The sequence below is a fragment of the Chinchilla lanigera genome, unplaced genomic scaffold (assembly GCF_000276665.1).
Source record: "Chinchilla lanigera isolate Chin_1 unplaced genomic scaffold, ChiLan1.0 scaffold00087, whole genome shotgun sequence".
In the NCBI taxonomy this organism is placed as follows: domain Eukaryota; kingdom Metazoa; phylum Chordata; class Mammalia; order Rodentia; family Chinchillidae; genus Chinchilla; species Chinchilla lanigera.
In genome coordinates this window covers 8,932,538-8,938,049 of record NW_004955488.1, presented here as the reverse complement: position 1 = coordinate 8,938,049, position 5,512 = coordinate 8,932,538, and the positions used below count along the sequence as shown (strand labels likewise).

General features: G+C 36.4%; 1 long non-coding RNA gene across 1 annotated transcript in view; it reads left to right on the top strand.

The window, feature by feature from the left end:
• LOC102005384 overlaps positions 1-4,904 on the top strand; it is a 28,184-nt gene extending 23,280 nt beyond the window's left edge. The window contains exons 4-5 of the long non-coding RNA XR_264007.1: positions 1,980-3,578; positions 4,583-4,904. This is a non-coding gene — a long non-coding RNA (uncharacterized LOC102005384). The remainder of the gene's footprint in view (positions 1-1,979; positions 3,579-4,582) is intronic.
• The last annotated feature ends 608 nt before the right edge of the window (positions 4,905-5,512 follow it).

Below are 5,512 nucleotides of genomic sequence, written 5' to 3'. Positions count from 1 at the left end.
TTTTTTGCAGTACCAGAGCTTGAACTCACAACCTTGAGCTTGCCAGGCAGGCACTTATGCCTCTGAACTATATCCCCAGCCCTTTACATTTATTTTAAAGAGAATAAAAAAAGAGCAATAGCAAAATACCAACAGCATAGACAAAAACAAAACAAAGCAAAGACAATAAGAATGATACAGGGCTTCAGAATAAAATGATATGAATTAACAGTGGTGGTTATATTACATATTGTTATCTGCAATGAAGTTGCTCAGATTACCAGATGTAAGAATGCAAGATTGATCAAACCATTAAAGAGAATGAAAAGTAAAAACAAAAACCCCATTGGAAATGATGTAGAGTTTCACTAGACAAGATGTTAGGAATTCACCAAAAATTCTGTATTATTTTTGCAACTTCTTTGTAAATATACTATTCTAAATTAGTCATTTTAAAATGATTTAGATGTGTTTAGTTTTGAATGTGAAGTTTCAAAAACAATCAAACACTATATTTAACATATTTTAACATATAACATTTAATAAAATTCAAGTATTATAACTCTAAAAAGCTTTCAATATTTTCTCTTATAAAACCAAAACATGTTTGATAGAAAGAAAAATATAATTGATCAAAATAAACTATTATCAAACTTCTAAAGTTACCATTTAAAAAAATTTATCTCAGCTTTGATTTATTTCTTTTCTCTTCAAATATTCAAAATCAAATCCCAGATGAGATATCATCCTTACATTGTGCACTGTTTATTTTTAAAGTGTCAGGTATTTTAAAAAAATCACAGGACTGGTTTATTAAGTATTATTAATAATTTATTAGTAGAAGGTAATTCTTTGCTGATATTCAGTTTTCTTGGTTATCTGAACAATTAATTTTTATAATTGGTTTATTCAGGTTTTAAAAAAATCAGGTTTTAACCAAAATCTATGTGTTGCATTTGGTGTACATCTTATGTTTCTTTATAATAATATGTCTCTTTTAATGTATCTTTTACTGTCACTTTCTGCTAAAAATAGACTCATTTTTGTAATAGAATTCCTATATAACAAAATTCTAAAAAATAAAAATTTAATTCATAGCATTCTATTTGGTGCATCTTAGAATCACACTTAGGAGTGATGAAGTAGATTAAAAGTCAGTTCACTTCTCTCTATCCAACTTCCTCTTCTGTAGAGGAACAATATTACATAAAAATTTCTGAGGGCCTTTGCCATTCTAAAATACTCCGAATTTGCGCATATGAAAAGGCCCTGCAAACATTAAGTTAGTAAGAAACTTAGAATTTCCTTGGGTGATTTCAAACAAATCTCTCACATTATTGGGGTGTAGTAGTCATTTTATTTGATAATAATATATCTCTTTTGAAGATCTTGTGGGAACTGGAGAGGGTAGCACCTTTGATGATATGATAAAGTGAACCTCTAAAGAAGAGCTGCTAGAAATTCTGTCCAAACCCTCTTCAAGTTCTTTGACTGTTGGCTTCCTTCTCTATAAAAATTTCATCATTACAGGGATTCTAGCTTCTTTTTTATCTTTCTCTGCTTTTCAAATCCTCATCCAATATCTATATATCTTTATATTTACTCAAGCAGATAAATTTGCCTTTCTTTTTACCTTTGCATCCAAGAACCCACTACCCTGACCATCAATCTGCTTCTCTTAAAAGAAAAGGGGGACAGTGGGATATTTTCTTCCTCATCAGTAACATCTCACACATACACACCTACTGAAGTCATGACTCTGGACACACCTATGCACGAGGAGTTAGGCTGTGTGCTGGGAACAATCACAAACAGTGCCTATTTCCTTTTCTTTGTGAATTTATGGACAAATCACTTACGTGCATTAGCAAGAGTCAGTGTTATGTATGGAATGAAAGTCAGTGTGTTGTGATTTAAACAGAAGAAAACAGATAAGATTTCAGGGTTTAATCCACTTTTGTGGCCTGGATCTCCACGGGACATTTGCATATTCCTTGCAGGTTTCTGGGTGACAGGAAGCTGTCCAGAAGCCAGGAGTCCCGGCCAGGATCCATCAGGAACTGCCGGCTGGCGCTGGATCTCGGTCTGCACTCCAAGCCAGGAGAGGGAAGCTCTGCCACAGGAAATGAGATAATGCATCTACATACTCATTTATCTTCTCGGGAAAATACATTACGCAAAGATACATTTTTATGCCCTAGACATTTTAAAAGACACACAGCAGTTACACTTGTTTTGTCCTTATCTTTGGTGTTACTGATACACAATCATAATTATGATGGCTAATATGTTATGTGTAAGAAAATAGTCTTGCTCCCAGTTTTCTACAAAAAATAGTCCAAAAATTTTTTTTCTACAGAAGAGACAGCAAGGTACAGAAGAGGGTACTAGGTGCTATAGGGTTAGAAGACCTAGATGTACCATTTAAAACCTACTGACTGATCGAGTCCCTTAGCTACAGTTAATTATCTATTAAATGGAGAAAGGAAAACTCTCCAGTGGACAGGAATTTTGAGATGACTAAATTAGACACTGCTATACTTTAGATCTGAGATGTCTCCCAAACGACTCACATGTTCAGAGGTGGGGTTCGTGGAAGGTGATTGCATCCCAAGGTCACTAGTGCATCAGTGGATTAATCCACTGATGAAGTCGTAGCTAATTTTGCTGTTACAAAGTGGAGCCTAGTTGCAAGAGGCAGGTCACTGTGGGAGTGAGGCGGAAGGATACATCTCGGTCGTCCCAGCTCCTTCAGTCACTCTTTGCACCTGCTCACCATGATGTGTGCAGCTTTCCTCTGCTATGTCCCTCTGCCATCCTGTTTCTTTCTTGGAGGTCTGAAGTACAGACTGAAGCTACTGACACATGAACAAAAACAAACCTCTCTCCCTCTAAGCTGTGGGGCTTGAGTATTTTGCCCTAGTGAAAAGAAAGGAACTAAGACAGGTACTGTGAAAGAAACTATAACACACATAGTTATAGTGCCTTCCAAAACTATAACTCACGTAGAGTTAACCTAGCCAGCCACTGGTAGCAGATTGATTTTTTATTTCCCTCCTTCCAGTTGTCATGTCAAAAGCAAGTATTATTTAAAATGTAAAAAGAGGTATTGACATTGCTGGCCGAATTGAGTCAGAGTTCAAAGTTTCAATTCACATTGGTCAGTTTATGTATTTATGGGAGAACTTCCCTTTAATGGAAAGATTCCATTAGCCTAGGGACAGCCAACAGTCAGCCATAGACATGATTTCCTGTTTACCTTGAAGTGGAAATTGTGGTTTGTTGTTAATGATTCAAGGAAGTGCTAGTCCTTGGTGAAGTGACCTCATTTAAACAGAGCAGAATATGAGAAAGAACAATTTGTGATTTTCACTGATGTATATTTTACAGAAAACTGGATAGATTCATGAATGTAATGATTGAAAACTTCTTTCACTAATTTATTTTTTTCTTTCATGAATGCTTATTGACTTATGTTTGAGGCTTTGTCTAGGGATTGGTAATGACAACAAGAAACAAGATTTAGTAATTCCTTTCAAGGAGTTGATACGCTGGTTTAGAAAGTAAATAAAGAAATCTGTGACTATAAGCAGAATGTGGTAAGTACTCTTTAGAATTTGGTGTGGTCTGATATTACATCATCCTCATTTTAGTGGTGTTTTATAAAAATTTCAGTGTTCACAAATGTGTGCAATGGTATATCTGCTTTTCAGTTTAGATTCATTTATTTGTTTTGGACCCTCCCCTCCCCAGAAGTAATTACTGAGTGCCCCAAAGTGACAAAAAGCACCTGATTCTTTTTTGTCTTTCCTTATATCTACAAATTTCTTTTGGAGCAGAGAAAACATGGACCCCAGAAACATAGACGCAGAGTGTTCAGTATTTGAGGTTAGATAAAAAGGTTGTCTCGTTGCATACTCACAACGAATATTTTATTGAGCAAATTGGAAGGAAACCAAAACTTTCATAGAAATCTGCTGATAGTGGTTCAACATTGAAAAACTGAAATTTGTAAGGCTATCAGGGAAGGTGATGGCTCGGGAATAAAAGCCAAGAAGCAGTTGCAAGTGCTGACAGCAGGAATGAGAGGGACGCAGAGATTTCAGGAAAGACGGGCTTCTTTGTCTTGGCTACTCTGAGTCAGAGTCATCACTGATTTTCTAGTGAGGAAAAATGAGAATGATCAGAACTCACCAAAGGTACCATACCTGACACTGTTAAGTACACCAGTGACACTGCATGTGAAAATGTCCCTCTTTCCTGAATATCGTTGTAATCTCATATCCTTGACCTTAATCACCTTGATGTTAGGAAACCTTATCTAGATGATTCCGGCTGAGCTCATGTATCTTTTGGTCCTTCTCCAAGTTTACTCAGCATACCTGTCCTCTTCAGAAAATCTCCAGATTTGGGAGAAGTACCTGACTCACGCTAGCAGGGCCAGATGCCTGTGTTTGCCTCAATCTGAACTCTGCTCCATCTGGTTACCTGGCCTCTCTAGAGCTACAATTCATTTCCATTTTCTTTCTTTCTTTCTTTCTTTCTTTTACAATTCATTTCTGAGCTAACATCTACAGTTGCTATTTTGCTTTGTCACTTCCAGATGGGGCTACAGAAGAGGTCCTGGGCTGTACACTCCACCAAAGCCCAGGATCCCCAGAGTCATCTCAGTCCCCTGCACCATGGAGGCAGGAAGAGCTTTGGCAAGTAAGCTGCTCCCAGACTGGACCGGTGGCACCTCTGCTATACCCTGAGATGCCTCCCATGTGCTCTTCCCTGGAATTCTTTCCTGTTACACTCTCTGAGGGTCTTTAGCCAGTTTAAGGCAGGAGGCCACTATAAAGTCTCCTATACCTATGTCTTCGTTCAAACGTTACTGGCGTACAGCTGGATGTACTTTCGAAAATAAAAATCTGAGAGTTCTATGTCTTGTTTGTACTATGATTTTGCTCTCCTTGGGGGTAATAAAGGACTTCTATCCAGTTTGATCATGAGCATGAAGAAATACTTTACGTTACTCCACTACTGGATGTTAGTAGGTATTATGAACCAAAGTGACTTCTCATTGCATCATGTAAAATCATTCTTGAAAAATTCTATTGTTACCTTCATACATACCAGGTTTCATAGTGTGTGGTTCTGTTTTCATAGGTGAGTATATTCACTAGGTCTCTTTTTCAGACACAGTTTTAATGCTTAGGGTGTGAAAATATAATAAGCACTTTTTAAGAGGACCTTATTTAACAGTTTATTTGTGCTTGGAATAGTAACAGTTGCTTATGTTAAGGGAGCAAAACAATTATAGATAAGCAATTATATTAATATTTTAATGGAAGAATATAAAAATGATAGTTGGTTTAATTTATATTACTTGTATGCCTGTAGATATGGAGCTGATAATCATTTATAATTGAAAGATATAAGCTGACCACTTTTTGAGAAGCTCCTTAGGGAAAGACATTTTGTGTGTTACAGCATCATATGAGTATATAATACACCCTTACATTTTCTTGCATTTCAGGCTATGAACTAT